At 37.7% G+C, this 20,241-nt stretch overlaps 1 pseudogene; it reads left to right on the top strand.

The window, feature by feature from the left end:
* The first annotated feature begins 1,386 nt into the window (after positions 1-1,386).
* LOC128597720 (Y-box-binding protein 1-like) lies at positions 1,387-17,447 on the top strand (annotated as a pseudogene).
* The last annotated feature ends 2,794 nt before the right edge of the window (positions 17,448-20,241 follow it).

The raw sequence follows: 20,241 nt of genomic DNA on the forward strand, positions 1-20,241 counted from the left end.
CTGAACTTACAGTTGCGGGCAGGTTTAGACCAATTGAACACCTGTGACCACTTGCCGGTTTTCCACTGTTTTAGTCCTCCTCTTGGGGTCCAGAAGTCTCTCGCTGACTCTCTGTATCCTCACAGTGGTGATGATAGGCAGATCCCAGCAGCCAGAGATACCTGGAGTCCTATCTCCCAGAACTCATGGTGCCCAGATGCAAGGAAGCTGTTACTCAGCCACCATCTTGCTCTCCTCCCTCTATATAGTTTTCAATTCTGAGGTTTTGCTCATCTCCATATGAAGGCAATGCTGGCATTAGAGTATGAGGTAGGAAGTATTCCGTCCTCTTTACTTTTTTCAAAAATTGTAAGAATTGGTTCTTTAAATGGTTGGTAGAATTTATCATTGAAGCCATATGGTCTAGATATTCTGTTTTGTGGAGAGGTTTTTGATTACTGATTCAATCTCCTTACTCCTCAGATTTTCTATTTCCTTGTAATTTATGCTTAGTAGGTTGTTTTCAGGAATTTATCTAGTTTATACAATTCATTGGCATAACAACTGCTCATCCCACTGTCCAATAATTCTATTACTGTGAATTTATAGTAATTTCTCCAATTTTATATCTGATTTTAGTTACTTTAGCTGTTTCTCTTTTTCTATTTTTTAAATTAAATTATAACAGTGTAAATTAATGCATTTGTGGGGTCTGACTATTTTTTTAGAGATGAGGTCTTGTTCTGGCTCAGGATGGTTTTGACATTGTGAGCTCGGGCAACCCACCTGCCTCGGCTCCCCAAGTTCTAGGATTACAGGCATGAGCCACAGGGCCTGACTCTACCCTGACTTTGGACATGTCACTTTCCCCTTTTGACCTCCACATTGCCCTGTGAAATGAGAATAGGTGAGTAAAAGCCCTTCTAGCATTAAAGAATTAAATGAAACTTGTAACTGCTTTTAGTGGTGGTACTAAATAATTTCCAAGCCATTACACTTTCTGTTACTTCAGAGAGAGATATTTGACCTTAATATCTTTCTTAAGATCCAAGAAATCCCTGATATGAAGAGAACTTTGAAACCATAAATAGAAGCTATGGAGTAGTGAATAGAGGTTTTTTCCTGGCATGTCATGGCTTGATGGATAGGACCTACAGATCTGGCTGTTGGAGTGGTTGGTGTCTTGCCACTTCAGTGCTGCTGTGGAATTTTATCCTAGCTTTTGAAGTAGTCTCAAGAATGATTTTTAGTATTGGTGGTTTTGTGAGTTTTAAAAGATTGTTATTGACACAACAGCTTTTGGAAATATTTTTACAGAGAACATGCAGGCATCTTTGAGCCTTCAGAGCCACATTGGGTGGGAGCAGGCTACAACTGATGGGTAGCTATTTTCTGGGATATAGCACAATGGCTGCATCCTGCTCTTCTACAGAGGTGGCTCTTCTTCGGAAACCTGCTCACCCCGCAGGCACACTACAAAGTGCTGCAGTGTTCTGTCCTTTATCTTTGCAAGAAGATCCAGCTTCCTCCACGTCTGTGTGGGAGGCAGGCCCTAAGTGAATGAGCATATGGGCCTCTAAAGATGAGCAGAGTGATGTGGCCTTCTTCTTCCCATTGGAGCCACCATCTTGTCGCCACTTCTCTCATGAGCACTGCGAGCTCTTCCCTAGGGCCTACTTAGCCACTTCCCTTAGCCCAACTCCTATGGGGCGGTAGCGGCCTCTCAGGATTTGGGCAGCCTGTGGCCTCTGTGTGGGGCCTGCTTCTGCGCAGGCAGCTCCTCTGGCCTGTTTTGGTCAGGCCCCAGGCCATGAAAGTCTTCTTTATAAAATCTTACTCCAGGCCAATATCTTCATGTGTTTCCCCCACATTTTCTTTGAGAATTTTTGTTTCATGCCTTATGTTGAAATCTTTTATCCATCTTAAATCAATTTTTATAAGTGGTGAGAGGTATGGGTCCAGTTTCAGTCTTTTACATGTGGTTATCCAGTTTTCCCAATACCATTTATTAACTAGGGATTCTTTTCCCCAGTGTATGATCTTGTTTGGTTTATCCAAGATCAGGTGACTGTAAGATGTTAGTTTCATCTCATGGTTTTCTATTCTTTCCAAATATCAATGTCTCTATTTTTGTGCCAATACAATGCTGTTTTGATCACTATGGCCTTCTAGTGTAGCCTAAGGACTGGTAGGCAGATAACCCTGGCTTTGTTTTTATTGCTAAAAATTGCCTTGGCTATACAGGTGTTTTTCTGGTTCCATACAAAATGAAGAATAATTTTTTCCAAATCTTGAAAATATGGTGATGGTATTTTAAGGGAAATTGCACTTGTAGGTTACTTTGGGAAGTATAGACATTTTAGCAATGTTGATTCTTCCCAGCCATGAGCATGATATGTTCTTTCATTTGTTTATATCTTCTGCTATTTCTTTTCTTAGGGTTTTATAATTTTCTTTATAGAGGTCCTTCACCTCTTTTGTTAGATATATTCCTAGGTATTTCATTCTTTTTGAGGCTACTGTGAAGGGAATTGTGTCCTTAATTAGCTTCTAATTTTCACTGTTATTGGCATATACCAAGGCTACTGATTTGTGGACATTGATTTTATATCTTAAGACATTACTGTATTTTTAAAAATCACTTCCAGGAGTCCTGTGGTAGACTCTTTGGGATTTTCTAAGTATAAGATCATATCATTGGCAAAGAGCAAGAGTTTGACCGTCTCTGTTCCCATTTGGATGCCATTTATTTCCTTCTCTTGCCCAATTGTATTGATAAGAATTTCCAGTAGTATGTTGAATAGTAGTAGAGAGAGAGGACAACTTTGTCTGGTTCCAGTTCTAAGTGGAAAAGCTTTCAGTTTTACTCCATTCAGTAAAATATTAGCTGTGGTTTTGTCATAGATGGCTTCATAAGTTTAAGAAATGTGCCTATGCCGGGCGGCGCCTGTGGCTCAGTGAGTAGGGCGCCAGCCCCATATGCCGAGGGTGGCGGGTTCAAACCCAGCCCCGGCCAAACTGCAACCAAAAAATAGCTGGGCGTTGTGGCGGGCGCCTGTAGTCCCAGCTGCTCGGGAGGCTGAGGCAAGAGAATCGCGTAAGCCCAAGAGTTAGAGGTTGCTGTGAGCCGTGTGACGCCACAGCACTCTACCCGAGGGCGGTACAGTGAGACTCTGTCTCTACAAAAAAAAAAAAAAAAAAAAAAAAAAAAAAAGAAATGTGCCTATGCCTACATTATTCAGTGTTCTAATTAGAAAAGGATGCTGAATTTTATCAAATGCTTTTTTTCTGATCTATTGAGAGGATCATACAGTCTTTGTTTTTGTATCTCTTGATATGGTGAATTATGTTTATGGACTTGAGTATTTTAAACCAGCTTTGCATCCCTGGGATGAAACCTGCTTGATCATGATGAATAATTTTTTTTAGTGTATAGCTATAATCTATTGGCTAGGATTTTATTGAGAATTTTTGCCTATATATTCACTAGTGAAATTGATCTGAAGTTCTTTTTAGTTGGGTCTTTTTGTGGTTTTGGTATCAGGGTGATGTTTGCTTTGTAGAACATGTTGGGGAAGATTCCTTCCTTCTCAGTTCTTTGGAATAATTTCTGCAGCACGGGTATAAGCTCTTGTTTGAAGGTTTGATAGAAATCTGGTGTGAAGCCATCTGGACAAGGGCATTTTGGGGGGAGATTTTTTAGTTGTTTCTTTGATCTCAGTTCTTGAAATTGATCTGTTCAAGAGATCTATTTCTTCTTGGTTAAGTCTAGAGAGAATGTCCAATTCCAGGTATTGATCTATTTTCTCCACATTGTCAAATTTTGGGGAATAGAGTTTCTTGTAGCACTCAGAGATGATCTCTTGTATCTTTATGGCATCTGTTGTTATTTCCCCTTTATCACTGCTGATTCAGGTTATTAGAGACTTTACTTTTCTCTTTCTTATTAAGCTGGCCAAAGGTTTATTGATTTTATTTATTTTTTCAAAAACCCAACTTTTTGTTTTGTTAATTTCCCGAATGATTTTTTTGTTTTCAATTTCATTAATCTCTGATTTAATATTAGTTATTTCTTTTCTTCTACTGGGCTTGGGATTAGGTTGTTCTTGTTTTCCAATTCCATAAGATGTTTTGTGAGTTTGCTGATGTGGTATCTTTCTAGTTTTTGAATGTATGTGTCTAATGTGATAAGTTTCCCTCTAAAGACTGCTTTTGCTGTATCCCAGAGGTTTTGGTAACTTGTGTCTTCATTATTGTTATATTTGAAGAATTTAATTATTTCCTCTTTTATTTCTTCCTGAACTCAACTATTGTTCAGCATAAGGTTGTTTAATTTCCATGTCTTTATGTGGGGATGAATGTTTTTGTTGGAGTTGACTTCCACTTTTATTGCCTTATGGCCTGAGAAGATACAGGTATAATTTCTGTTATTTGAATTTTGCTGAGGTTTAATTTGTATACAAAGAGGTGCTCCATTTTGGATTATGTACTGTGGGCTGACAAGAAAAATTTATATTCTTCAGCTGTGGGATGGTGTATTCTGTATATATCTATTAATTCCATTTGTTCTAGGGTCACATTTATATCCTTTGTATCTTTGTTGAGTTTCTGTTTAGAGGCTCTGTCCTATTCTGTCAGAGGGGTTTTAAAGTCCCCAGCATTATGGTGTAATGGGATATCATATTGCTCAGACCCATCAAGGTCTGTTTCATAAATATGGGAGCATGTAAATTGGGTGCATAAATATTTAAAATTGAAATGTCTTCTTGTTGTATTGTTCCTTTGACTAGTATAAAGTGCCCATCTTTGTCTTTCTTAACTTTAGTTTCTTTAAATCCACTTGTATCTAAAAACAAGATTGCAACCGCCCCCTTTCCTCTGATTTCCATTTGCTTAAAATAATGTTTTCCATCCCTTAACCCTGAGTCTTGATTTATCCTTCAAGACTAAGTGTGTTTCCTGGAAATATTATATGGATGGCTTCTGCTTTTTAATCCAATTAGCCAGCCTGTGACTCTTCAGTGCTGAATTCAATCCATTGACATTTATTCAGAGAATTGATAAATATGGAGTTTTACTCATCTTTTGTGAAAGTCTGTAGTTTTATCCTTTGTGCCACTGTGGAAGCTAAGTTTTTTTTTTATTTTTAAATGTTTTTATGAAATCATAGCTGTGTACATTAATGCAATTTTGGGGTACAATGTGCTGGTTTTATATACAATTTGAAATATTTTCATCTAACTGGTTAACTTAGCCTTCATGGTATTTTCTTAGTTATTATGTTAAGACATTTACATTCTACATTTAATAAATTTCACATGTACCCTTGTAAGATGCACCATAGGTGTGGTCCCACCAATTACCCTCCCTCCACTCATCCTCCCTCCTCCCCTCCCCTCCCTTTCCCCTTTCCTTGTATTCTTAGGCTATAATTGGGTTATAGCTTTCATATGAAAGCCAAAAATTAGTTTCATAGTAGGGCTGAGTACATTGGATACTTTTTCTTCCATTCTTGAAATACTTTACTAAGAAGAATATGTTCCAGCTCCATCCATGTAAACATGAAAGAGGTAAAATCTCCATCTTTTTAAAAGGCTGCATAATATTTCATGGTGTACATATATCACAATTTATTAATCCATTTGTGGGTAAATGGGCACTTGGGCTTCTTCCATGACTTAGCAATTATGAATTGGGTTGCAATAAACATTTTGGTACAAATATCTTTGTTATAATGTGATTTTTGGTCTTCTGGATATATACCTGGTAGAGGAATTGTAGGATTGAATGGAAGGTCTATTTTTAGATCCCTAAGTGTTCTCCAAACATCTTTCCAAAAGGAATGTATTAGTTTGCATCCCCACCAGCAGTGCACAAATGTTACCTTTTCTCCACATCCACGCCAATATCTCTGGTCTTGGGATATTGTGATGTGGGCTAATCTTACTGGAGTTAAATGATATCTCAAAGTAGTTTTGATTTGCATTTCTCTGATGATTAAGGATGAGTATTTTTTCATGTCTGTTGGCCATGTGCCTGTCTTCTTCAGAGAATTTTATCTTCAAGTCCCTTGCCCACATTGAGATAGGATCACTTGTTCTTTTCTTCCTAATACGTTTGAGTTCTCTGTGGATTCTGGTTATTAAACCTTTGTTGGAGACATAACCTGCAAATATCTTCTCCCATTCTGAGGGCTGTCTGCTTGCTTTACTTACTGTGTTCTTGGCTGTGCAGAAGCTTTTTAGTTTGATCAGGTCCCACTAATGTATTTTTGGTGTTGCTTCAATTGCCCGGGGGTCTGCCTCATAAAATATTCACCTACACCGATTTCTTCAAGTGTTTTCCCTTCACTTTCTTCTAGTATTTTTATAGTTTCATGTCTTAATTAAAAATTTTTAATCCAGAGAAAGTCTTAAGTTAATGGTGAAAGGCGTGGGTCTGGTTTCAGTCTTCTAAAGTTCACCAGCCAGTTCACCCAGCACCATTTATTAAATAGGGAATCTTTTCTCCATTGAATGTTTTTAATTGGCTTGTCAAAGATCAAATAATAATAAGTAGCTGGATTCATTTGTTGGTTCTCTATTCTGTTCCATACACCCACCTCTCTGTTTTTGTGCCAGTACCCTGTTTTGATCACTATCAATTTATAGTATAGTCTGAGGTCTGGTAGCGTGATTTCCCCTGCTTTGTTTTTGGCTATTTGAGGTTTTCTGATTCCATATAAAATGAAGTATTATTTTTTTGAGATCTTTAAAGTATGACTGCAGAGCTTTAATAGGATTGCATTAAAATTGTATATTATTTTGGGTGTATGGACATTTTAACAATGTTGATTCTTCCCAGCCATGAGCATGGTATGTTTTTCCATTTGTTAACATGTTCAGCTATTTCTTTTTTTAGAGTTTCATAATTCTCTTTATGGAGTTCTTTCAGTCTTTTATTAGGTAAACTGCCAAATATTTCATCTTCTTTGGCACTACTGGGAAGAGAATAGAGTCTTTGATTGTTTTTTCAGCATGACTATTGTTGGTATACATAAAGGCTACAGATTTATGAGTGTTGATTCTGTAACCTGAGATGCTGCTGTATTCCTTCATCACTTCTAAGAGTTTTGTAGTAGTATCTCTGGTGTTTTCAAGATATGCGATCATATCATCTGCAAAGAGTGAAAGTTTGATCTCACCTGATACCATTGATTCCCTTTTCTTGACTAATTGCGATGGCTAAGACTTCCATTACACTATTAAAAAATAGTGGAGACAATGGGCAACCTTGCCTGGTTCCTGATCTGAGTGGAAAGGATTTAAATTTTATTCCATTCAATATGATATTGGCTGTGAGTTTGCTGTAGATGGCTCTATTAATTTAAGAAATGTCCCTTCTATACCCATTTTCTTAAGTGTTCTGATCATGAAAGGATGCTGGATATTATGAAGAGCTCTTTCTGCATCAATTGAGAGAATCATATGGTCTTTGTTTTTTAATTTGTTTATGTGCTGAATTATATTTATATATTTACATATATTGAACAAGCCTTGAGACCCTGGGATAAAAGCGACTTGGTCATGATGTATAATTCGTTTGATGTTTTGCTAGATTCTGTTTGCTAGGATCTTGTTGAATATTTTTGCAGCAATATTCATTAGTGATATTTGTCTATAATTTTCTTTTCTAGTTGGGTCTTTTCCTGGTATGGGGATCAAGGTGATGTTTGTTTCATAGAATGTGTTGGGTAGTATTCCTTCTTTTTCTATATTTTGGAACAAGTTGAGTAATATAGGTACTAGTTCCTCCTTAAAGGTTTGGTAGAATTCTGATGTGAAGCCATCTGGTCCCAGGCTTTTCTTTTTAGGGAGATTTTGTATAGTTGATGCTATTTCAGAACTTGATATAGGCCTGTTCAACATTTCCACTTAATTTTGGCTAAGTCTAGGGAGGTGGCATGCTTCCAAGTATTGGTCAATTTCCTTCAGATTTTCATATTTCTGAGAATAAAGTTTCTTGTAATATTCATTAAGGATTTTTTGAATTTCTGAGGAGTCTGTTGTTATTTCATCTTTACCATTTCTGATTGATGAAATTAGAGATTTTACTCTTTTTTTTCTGATTAGGTTAGACAAAGGTTTATCTATTTTACTGACCTTTTCAAAAAACCAACTTTTAGATTTATTGATCTGTTATATAATCCTTTTGTTTTCCATTTTATTTAATTCTGCTCTAATTTTGGTTATTTCTTTTCTTCTGCTGGCTTTGGAATTGGAATGTTCTTCTTTTTCAAGTTGCTTGAGATGTCCCATTAAGTTGTGAACTTCCTCTCTTTCCATTCTCTTGAGGAAGGCTTGCAGTGCTATAAATTTCCGTCTTAGGACTGCCTTTGCGTTATCCCATAGGTTCTGATAATTCAAGTCTTCATTGTTGTTTTGTTCCCAAATTTTGGTAATTTCCTTCTTAATCTTGTCTATGACCCAGCTATCATTCAGCATAAGGTAATTTAGTTTCCATGTTTTTGTATGAGCATGTAGATCCCTGTTGTTATTGAGTTCAACTTTTATTCCATGATGATCCGAGAAGATGCAAGAAATAATTTCTATTCTTTTAAATTTACTGAGGTTAGACTTTTGACCTAAGATGTGATCAATTTTGAAGTATGTTCTGTGGGCTGATGAGAAGAATGTGTATTCGGTTTTGTTAGGATAAAATGTTCTATAGATGTCTGTTAAATCCAACTGTTGAATGGTTAAGTTTACGTCTAAAATTTCTTTGCTTAGCTTCTTTTTAGAGGCTCTATCCAACACTACTGAAGGAGTGTTAAAATCTCCGACTTATGATGCTGGAGGAAATCTAGTTGTTCATGTCTGTTAGAGTCTCTCTTATAAATTGAGGTGAATTCTGGTTTGGTGCATAAATGTTAATAATTGAAATCTCATCTTGGCGAGCATTACCCTTAACAAATATGAAGTGACCATCCTTATCTTTCCTTACTTTCGTTGGCTTAAAGCCTAGTGTATCTGTGAATAAAATCGCAACCTCTGCTTTTTTCTGATTTCCATTTGCCTGAAATATAGATGACCATCCCTTCACTCTGAGTCTAAATTTATCTTTTAAGGTAAGATGAGATTCTTGTATGCTGCAGATATCTGGCCTGAGTTTTTGTATCCAGTCAGCCAACCTGTCCCTCTTTAGAGGACAATTTAAGCCATTGACATTAATTGTAAATATTGATAAACCAGGTAGAATTTTGGTTATCATATTTTTCAAAAGTCCAGTGGACATTTTTAATCCTTTTGCCACTGTGGAAGTTGGAATTTGATCAAAAATTTCTAAGTGAGTTTACTTTTGTGGTGGAGAATTGCGCTAGTCATTATGGACAATAGGTCTAAGAATATCCTGGATAGCTGGTTTAGCTATGGCAAATTTCTTAAACATGTAAATGTAATTAAAGTATTTAATTTCTCCATCATAAATGAAATTCAGTTTAGCTGGATACAGGATCCTGGGTTGAAATTTATTTTGTTTTAGGAGATTAAAATCGATAACCACCCTCTTTTAGCTTGAAAGTTTTCAGCAAAGTGATCTGCAGCCATTCTAATATTCTCCCCCATGTAGTTTATGGATTTCTTCCATCTGGCTGCTTGTAGAATTTTCTTGTTCATTTTATCTTTGGTAAAGTTAATTATAATGTGTCTAGGAGCTGTCTTATTTGGGTTGAGTCATGCTGGCATTCTGAAACTGTCTGCTATCTGAATTTCAGAATGTCTTGGCATGTCTGGAAAGTTATCCTTCATTTTCTCATGAAGAAGAGCCTCTGTGCCTTTTGAAACCACCTTGCCACCTTCAGGAATTCCTATAGGTGAATATTAGTTTTCTTTGCATTATCCCAGTGCTCTCAGAGAATGATCCGTTTTTGCTCTCCCCTTCTCTTCCTCTTTGAGTGCTTGGGAGAGTTCAAAAGCTTTGTCTTCAATGTCAGAAATCCTTTCTTCTACCTCTTTCATTTTGTTACTGAGGGATTCTACTGTATCTTAGATCTTTGAGGCTGCAAATTTTTGTCTCAATGTGTCAAAATCTTTGGTGATTTTGTCTTTGGATTCATTGAATTCTTGAGACAACTTTCAAAATGCCCCTTTAATTTCTAATTTCAACATTACCTCCATTCCATTAATCTTATTTGAAATCCAAATTCTGAATTCAATTTCTGACTCTTGGCCATCTATTTATGAATGGGATCTTCCGTTGTGTCCTCTGTGTCATTCCTTGGGGGAGTTTATCTACTGTGGTTATTCATGGTACTGGAGTTTTCCCTCTGATTCTACCCCATGATTATTTCATACCATTTGGCTAGATGAGCAGATAAGGTGTAGTTGGGTTGGGGGCTCCTGGAGTAGCAATTAACCAGCTGTTTGCCCAAAAGCTGGGACAGATATCTATACCTTTTCCCTTAGAACTTTGCAAAGGACCTGTACAGTGCTATGGCCTGAGAAACTGGGGATCTGCTTGGTGTGGTGGGGCTCAGTGGCTCTGTCTTGTTTTCAACTGTTCTCTGTCCTACCCTAGTGAATCAGTTATTCTGGGTCGAAATCTTAGCTGTGGAGAAATACCAGCAATTAAGTCACCCACCGCCCATGGGCAACAACTGGAAAAGGAAAATCAAACCTTCCCATAACCCCACACCCAGGGTATCACTTTGGATAGTCCTTGGGTGATTGGCCCAGTTCAAGAGGTCCAAATCAATTGTCCCAGTCAGCACCATTCTCAGATAGGAGAGTTCAAAAGTCTCTATCAGCTAGATAGCAGGGGTTTGCTGGCAGCTCAAGTATTACTCACTGTGGTGCTCCGTGAGGTCAGAAGGACCCACCCAGGAAATGAATTAGTCTGGGAAGGTTGATGCCTCTTTCCCCACCTTGCACCTCTGTCACACCCAGTTACTGGTAACCCCACAGGGCTGTGACCCAGATCCCTCCAATGAGCCGATGCTCCAAGGGTCTGCACCTGCCTGAGTCAAAGGGAGATCTTTGTCTCCTTGGCCAGGCTGCCAATCTCTGCCACTATCCTGCATGAGGAGATGAGGCCTGACAACCTCGGGTGCTTAATGGAGGCCAGGGCAGTTCACTCAGTTCCAGCCATGCTCCTGACTGATAATATTACTGACAGAACAGAGCAATTTTGTCCCAGCTATATTCCCCTGTGTATCAGATGCTGTTTGAGTTCACAGAAACTGTGAATCAACCCCAGTCTGTGCTGCTGCCTGGAGCTGAGGTAACTGTCTTGACTGCAGTCTGTGTTGGGGCAGGCACAGTTAGCGTTCACACTCAACTTTCAGTTTCCTGCCTGCTTTTGTCTCAGCTGTGATCCCCTGAGGGTCGGGTGTGTCTTAGACTCACTAAAGCAGTCCTGGTCAGCTCTGCCCTGGGAATATGCCATCTCTGCACACTTCCTTGTCATGCCCACCCAGGGCAGTAGCACCTCAGGGGGTACTCATGGGGCCTGCTTTTCTGTCCCAGATATATTCTGCCACTGGCTGCCACCAGAGAATATGCCTTCCTCTGGTTGCCCAGAAAGGCAGGGAATATCTCTTCAAAATATCCCCAGGGGTGTGATCCCTATTATTCCCCCTGCCGCTGCTGCTCTGTGCCATGGGGCACCACCTTTCCCTGTCCTGTAGGGTTCCCTCAGCCTCAGTTCACTGTCTTCTTCTTACTTCTGTGCTGCAGAATCAGCACAGACTAGCAACAGCCCATGCCCTGTTCACACTTCTATAGAAAATACCCAAGAATTTGGATTCCATGGGGGACAGGCCCCCAGACCTCAGGCTGAGAGTGGAGGGGAGTGCTGGGAGTTTAGAATTGCAAGTAGAGAATATATACAGTTTTTTGCCTGTTGGGAGAGTGCCATGGCACATTCATAAGTCCTCTCTATGAGAGGAAGTAGTTCTGGTTTTTAGAAGATCTCTTCCGTGGGATAAAATAGGAGGGGATCTGAACTCTGCTCACTTGTTTGTATAGAGTATACTGTGAGCTGTTCACGGGGGGAGGGGACTCCCATCTGCTTGGCGATGGATTTTTTTACCTATTGTTTGTTTCTTTGGGGTTGCAGCTCACCTCAGCAGGGTTGATGTGCATTCTTCAACCTTCTCTCTTGACTCAGCTCTGAACCATTGGCTTACTTGCTAAACTTCTGTTCTTTAACTCTCCTTCTGGACAGGAGCCTCGGTGGAAAGCTGGCTCCAGTTGGCCATCTTGCCTCTGCCCCTTCCCTGCAGTTGTTGCCCATACTGCTCACCTAAGGAGAGCCGTACCTTCTCTGGTGGCAGGCCCAAGCTGGCCCCACCTGAGAGTAAAATGCTGCCTACGCTTTGCCCTTGAGTCAACTTTGTGGTGGCATAAACATAGCCACCATTGAACTGGGGAGAAGCAGGAAAGACCAAGTTCTCCTGAGCCCATTTAGGACCATACCCATTGCTCTGCTATAGGCAGCTGTGGAGTTGGAGACTACCCCATTGTAGCTATCAGCACCATTTTCATCCCAATGGGTTTTCCTAATGATAGGGTTTCCTTATCATTGACATCAAACCAGCTTCCCAAGGGCCTGAGAACCTGCCTCAAAACCCAGCCCACTGTTCTTACTATTAGTTTCTAAGCAAGCCACCTCAAGGCTCAATAATTGGTCCTCCGTGACCCAGTAATGCCAATACCAGTGTAAGGTTCTCTGGGCATAAAAACAGGAACACTAGGCCCATTTCTGCCATGACTGAGGCCTAAAGATGGGCTCAGTTAACATGCAAGGCCCCAGTGAAATTTTATCACAGCTAATAACTGTACCCTAAGGTGCCAAGGAAATTACAGATATCACTGACCCTGTATATTACGTAAGGAATCATACAAAAATCACACTACTGCAGACACCCTAAATCAAAGCCAAAATATCCCACTCAACCAACAGAATATATACTCTTCAGGAAAAAATGATCCCTGAAATTTTAAAAAAATAATATGGAGCAACTGTGACATTTGATGCATATTTATCAATGAAAAACACAGGAAATATGGAAAAGTAAGGAAATATCATACCACCAAGTGAAAGAAAGAGTTTCAAAATTAGCAAGGTTGTAAGGGAGTGTGGAACACTTTCTGGGTGCAGAACACAACTATAACAGGGACTCTACTTAACAGATGCAAACATTGTAACCTAATTATACCCTCACATTAATTTGAAATAAAATAATAAAATAAAATTAGCAAGGTTTCTATAAAAGAAACTCTATCAGACTAATAGTAGATGCATCATGAGAAAACTTGTAGCCTAAAAAGGAATGGGATAAAATTTTAAAAGTGCTAAAAGAAAAAAAAAACAAACCGGTCAGCTAAGAATTTTATATTCTGCCATAATAAACTTCATAAATAATGTCTTTTTCCATGCAAGCAAATGCTGAGTGAATTGGTCACCAATAATGCTGCCCCTACAGGTAATGCTTAAAGATGTCTTAAACATGGAAATAAAAGGTTGATATTCACTATCACACTATCATAAAAAAACATAAAAACATAAAACTTACAGGCCTTGTAAAATAATCACACAAAAGAGGAAAAGAAAGGAATCAAGTGACAACATGCCAGAATTATATCAAACCAAAAAGAAAAGGAGAAAGAAACAAGTAATCTATGAAACAACTAGAACACAGTTAACAATCTGACAGGAATGAAGCTTCACATATCAATATTAACTTTGGACATAAATGGGCTAAATACTTACCTTAAAAGATCAGCATAATGGATAAAACAAGCATGATCCAACTGTGTGCTACTTATAAGAAACTCTCCTTAGTTATAAGGACATGTATAGACTGAAAATAGAAGAGTGGAAAAATATATTTCATGAAACAGAAACCAAAAGTGAGCAGGAATAGCTAAACTTATACCAGATAAAACAGACTTCAAACCAAAAACAGTACAAAAAAGGACAAAGAAGGTCATTATATAGTGATAAAAAGATCAATTCAGCAAGAGGACATAACAATGTTAAATATATATATACTTAATGTCATAGCACCTAGATTCACAAAACAAATATTGCTACCTAAAGAAAGAGATAGATGACAACACAAAAATAATGGGGACCTTCAACAACCTACTCAGAGCACTAGGCAGATCATTGGGACAGAAACTCAACTAAGAAACTTTGGACTTAAATTGGATTTTAGATCACATGGACTTAACAGATATTTACAGAACATTCTACTCAAGAAATACAGAATATACATTTTTTTCCACCAGTATACAGAACATTCTTCAAGATAGGCCACATGTTAGGCCATAGGATCAAAAGTAATTTTAGGAAGCCTAAATTGAGTATCTTCTTAGACCACAGTGGAACAATGTTAGAAATCAATATCAAGATGAAATTTAGAAACTGTGCAAAAACATGAAAATTAAATCACATACTCCTAAACAATTACTGGGTCAATGAAGAAATAAAGATGGAAATTACAAAAATTTTAGAAATTAATGAAAACAAAAACACAACATACCCAAAACCTAAGGATATAGTAAAAACTGCTGAGAGGGAAGTTTATAGTATTAAATGCCACATCACAGTGAACAGCCTAACATAATACTTCAAACGAAGCAGAAAAACAAGAACAAGGTAAAAAAAAAATTATTGATACTAGAAGAAATTACAAAGATCAAAGCAGAGGGAAACAAAATGGAGACTAAAACAAACAATTAATGAAATGAAAAGTTCCTTCTTCAAAAAGATAAAATTGACAAACCACGAGATAGACTAACCAAGGAGAGAAGATGCAAATAAACACAATAAAAAATGTAAAGGGACACATTACAACTGATACAACAGAAATTAAAAAAGGTCACCGGGGACTATTATTAACAACTATACCCTCATAAACTAGAAAACTAAAGGAAATGGATAAATTCTTGGAAATATACACTCTATTGAGGTTGTATTAGGAAGAAATAGATCTACTGAACAAACCAATGACAAGCAGTGAAATTCAGTCAGTAATAAAAAGGCCACTCTTCTCCCCAAAACCTGACCAGGTAGATTCACAATTGAATTCTTTAAGTTATTAAGTATGAAATAGCTGATCTCCTTAAACTAAGTTTGACAGTTGATAACTCTCATACTTTTTTTTTTCATTGTAAAAGTACATCCTCATTCTTTCAAATGCATGTTTTGGTTTGTGACTTTCAAAAAATTTTTAGAGCAATTTTTGTGAAACCATGGATAAGTAAAAAATTTGTGTTATTTTTTAATATGAGTTCCACTGTGGAACTAATGCAGTGTAGACAGAAATATCAACTAAGTGTTTGGCAATGATGCATCTATTTAATGTACAGTACACTGATGGTTTGAGAAGTTCCATTCTGGTAATTTTAATCTTGAGAATGAGCCATGTAGGTAACCTAAGACTGAGGTAGATAATGATGAACTGAAAGCTGTAGTGGGAAGTAAATCCATTTCAATCTATGTATGAATTAGTAGTAAAGTTCTCACGTTATTATTCCAACAATATTGGATCATGTAAAACAAATTGACAAGGTAAAGAAGCTGGATAGGCAGATTACCCGTGAATTAAATGAGCATCAGAAAAGAAATTGTTGTCATGACATAAATGCAAACCATTTCTATACTGTATTATTATGTGTGTTGAAAAATAATTTTTTTCTGACAATCAAAAGTGTTTGGCATAATGGTTGGATAAAGTGCCAAAATATCACAAAAGTGAATATTCATTAAAAAAAGCTAACAGTGTCTCTTTGGTGGTCCAGCCCTGATATTATTCACTACAGTTTCATGAAACCTGACCAATTACAGTAAATGTCCACTGCAACCAATTGGATGACACAATGTGGGTGTTTGTGATTAAGCTGCTGAGACTGGTCAATAGAGACAGGCCATTCCTCTTCCAAGAGACTGTTGCATACAAACCTCCGCTCAAACTAAGTGAACCTGGACTTGGAAACTCTCTATCAATCCACTGTATTTACCAGATCTTGCACCAACTGACTATTACTTCTTCTGGACTTTGGACCACTTCTTGCAAGGAAAAACATTCAATTCTCAAAAAGCTGTGGAAATGCCTTTTGAGATTTCATCAACAATAGTTCTCCAGGCTTCTTCATTTCTGGCACATAAGCTACTGCTAAATGGCAATACTGTGTCAAAAGTTTAAGGTGCATACTTAGATTAATTGTACTCCCCCTTGTTTGAGGTATAATAAACTAAACTTTTGATTTGAAATCAGACATTTCAAACTCAATGCACTATACTAGTTTTTATGAAACTGTTCCCAAAAATCCAGGGGGAGGGAATTATCACCAAATCATTCTATGAGGCCAGTATCACCCTGATACTGGAACAAGACACAGCAACCTAAACTACAGATTAATATCCCTTATGAACATAGGCAAAAAAATCCCCCCCAAAATACTAGCAAATCCTATACAACAGCACATCAAAGATAATATACCATAATCAAATGAGTATTATGCCAGAGATGCAAGGATCGTTCAACATATGCAAATCAATAAATGTGATACATCACATAAACAGAATTAAGGGAAAAAACTATATGCTCAAGTTTGATCAGTAGTGGGAGCAGAGAGCGGACCCCAGAGAGCCCTGAGCAGCCCCACCACTGATGCCAGCCTAGTTACCACCACACATTGGGAGGAGCTGCAGATGCTACAGTGGGTCCCAGTCACATCACTGCAACCATGAGCAGCTACGCCAAGACCTAGCCCGCCCCTGCCGTCAGTGCTGCTGACCCCAAGCCCAGCACCATGGGCACCAGCATAGGGAGCAGTGGCCCTGGCAGCCTCACATTGGTGGTGCCTGCTGGCGGGAACAAGGAGGTCATTGCGACTAAGGTTTTGGTAACAGTACAACTGTTCAATGTAAGAACCATAGCCATTATAGGCAGTATCTGGGTCACAGGGGGCCTCCACGCAATTACCAGCAGAATAACCAGAATAGTGAGAGCAGAGCAAAGAATGAGGGGTCAGAGAGTGCTCCTGAAGGCCAGGTCGAACAATGCTGGCCCTACTGCAGATGAAGGTTCCCGCCTTACTACATGCAGAGACCCTAAGGGCAGTGACCATAATGTTCCAACCTCCTGTGCAGGGAGAAGTGATGGAGGTGCTGACAACCAGGGTGCAGGAGAACAAGGTAGATCAGTAAGACAGAATATGTATGGGGTTATAGACCACGATTCTGCAGGGGCCTTTCTCGCTAAAGACAGTCCAGAGAGGACGGCAATGAAGAGGAGAGAGAATCAAGGAGATGAGACCCAAGGTCAGCAGCTGCCTCAACGTCGGTACCATTGCAAGTTCAATTACCGAGGCAGATGCCCAGAAAACCCTAAACCACAAGATGACAGAGAGATAAAAGCGGCCTATCCACCAGCTGAGAATTTGTCTGCTCCTGAGGCTGAGCAGGGAGTGGCTGAGTAAATGCTGGTTTTACCATCTCTACCATCATCTGTTTAGTCATCAAGAAGAAACAAGAAGAAACGAATATGAAATTCCAGCAATAAGAAACCAACCAAAGATTGGAGCTGAAGAACTTAAGTGCTCGCTTTTTGCCCATTGACCAAATAACTGTAACTATCTGCATTTTCTATGCAGCATGAGGTTCTTATTATTTTTACCTAAAGATACCTTTTTTGGTAATAACAAACATGTTTTTTAAAAAAGCCTGGTTTTTCTCAACATGCCTTTAAAAGTTTTTAAATTTTTTCATATCTGGTCAAGTTGAGATTTTTTAAGAACTTCATTTTTAATTTGTAATAAAAGTTTACAACTTAAAAATAACTATATGCTTATCTCAATAGGCACAGAAAAAGCATGTGATAAATTTCAGCATCTTTTCATGATCAAAACCTTCAACAAATTAGACACCAAAGGATCACAACTCATAGTAATAAACTGTATTTGACAAACACACAGTTAACGTAATACTGAATGGGGAAGAGTTGAAAGCATTCCCCAGAAGAACTGAAACAAGATCAGAATGCCCACTTTTGCAACTCTTATTCAATATAGACTAGAAGTTCTTGTCAGAGCAATCAAGTAAAAGGAAAAATTAAAAGGCATCCAATTCAGAAAAGAAGTCAAGTTGTCCCTATTCACTGCTAATATGATCTTTTATCTAGAAAACTTTAAGGACTCCACTAAAACACTCTTAGATTTGATAAATGAATTCAGTAGTTTTCAGGATAGAGAAATAAACATTCAAAAGTCAGTAGTATTTCTATATATTAGTAATCATGTAGTCAAGAATCAAATCAGTAGCATGAAGTGCTGAAATAGTCCAAAAGCAAATATTTACAATGGCTACAGAAAAAAAATTACTCATGCTTATGAATTGGAAGAAGTAATATTGTTAAAAGAACCGTACTGCCTAAAATAATTTATGAAAGTTCAATGCAATTCCTATCAAAGTACCGATGTTATTTTTCACACAATTAGTAAAAAAATTCTAAAGTTTACATGGGAATGAAAAAATAGCCCAAATAAGCTTGAGCAAAAAGAACAAAGCTGGAGGCATCACATTGCCTGATTTCAAACTATACTGTAAGGCTACCGTAAACAAAAGCCTGGTACTGGTATAAATATAGATACATAGCTCAGTGGATCAGAAAAAGATAACCCCCAAATAAAAACACATACTGACAGCCAACAAAGTCAATACAAATGTACTGGGGAAAGGATGTCCTTTTTATTAAATGGTGCTGGGAGAACTGAATGCAAAAGAATGAAACTGGCCCTCTATTTCTCACTCAAGGTGGATTAAAGACTTACATTTAAGACCTGAAGTTATAAAAATACTAGAAGAAAACCCAGAGAAAACTTCTGGACATTAGTCTAGGGAAAGAATTGAGGATTAAGACCTCAAAAGTACAGACAACAAAAACAAAAATAGACAAATGGTACTTAAACTAAAAAGCTTCTGCACAGCAAAATGAATAATCAACAAAGTGAAGATATAATCTGCTGAATGGGAGAAAATGTTTGTGAACTATATGTCTAACATAACATAGTCCCTTTCTAGTTTTTGAAATCAGACATTTATATCTAGAATTTATAAGAAACCAAACAATATCTAGAATTTATAAGAAACCCAACAAAAATTCTCCAAAATAACCCAATTAAAATTTGGACTAAGGGCATGAATAAATGTGTAAATGTGTTTCAAAAAAATACAAACTAATGGCTAACAAGCATATGAAAAATCATTAAGCATCACCAATCATCAGAGAAATGTAAATTAAACCACGATGAGATGTCATCTTACACCAATCAGGATGCCTGTAATTAAAATAAGAAAAAATAACATGTTGGCAATGATGTGGAGAAAAAGGAACTCTTATACATTGTTGGTGGGAATGTAAATTAGTGTAACCTCTATGGAAAACAGTAGGAAGATTTTTCAAAGAACTAAAAATATGACTACTATATGACTTAGGAATCCCACTGTTGTATCTACCCAAAGGAAAACAAATCAATATGTAAAAAATATATCTGCATTCATATGTTTATGGCAGTGCTATTCACAATAGCCAAGATATGAAATCAACCTAAGTGTCCATCCACAGAGGATGAATAAAAAAAGATGGTATATACATACACAATCAAATACTGTTCAGCCATAAAAAAGAAGGAAATCATGTCTTTTGGAGCAACAGTGAGGAAACTGGAGGCCATTATCTTAAGTGCAAAAACTCAGACACAGAATAATACCACATGTTCTCATTTATAACTGGAAGCTAAATAATGCATACACATGGGAGCATGGTGTGATGTGATTGACAATGGAGACTTGGAGGAGTGGCGGGTAGAAGTAGGGTAGATGATGAGAGATTTGTTGGTGGGTACAATGTATGATTTTTTTATTTCTGTGATATTTTTACTGAAGGCCCTGACTTCACCATATGCAATGTACCTATGTAGCAAATTTGCATTTGTATTCATGAATATATATAAATAAAAAGAAGTAGAAAATCAAAACACACACACACACAAAATAAATGTCCCCTAAAACCAAAACAAAAAAACTCAGGACTTGGGAGAGACAGAGATCAGGACTGCTCTAGGAATCTAAGATGTAGGAACTAGTATGTTGTCTCTTCAAGGCTCTGCTGTTGGAAGGACTTGAGCCATTTTTTGATCTTGTATATGCGACTCTTAATATTTCTGGGAGAAAATACCTTAGAATTGTACAATAGATTCACCCCATGAACAGAGG

The sequence above is a fragment of the Nycticebus coucang genome, chromosome 2 (genome assembly GCF_027406575.1).
Source record: "Nycticebus coucang isolate mNycCou1 chromosome 2, mNycCou1.pri, whole genome shotgun sequence".
NCBI lineage: Eukaryota > Metazoa > Chordata > Mammalia > Primates > Lorisidae > Nycticebus > Nycticebus coucang.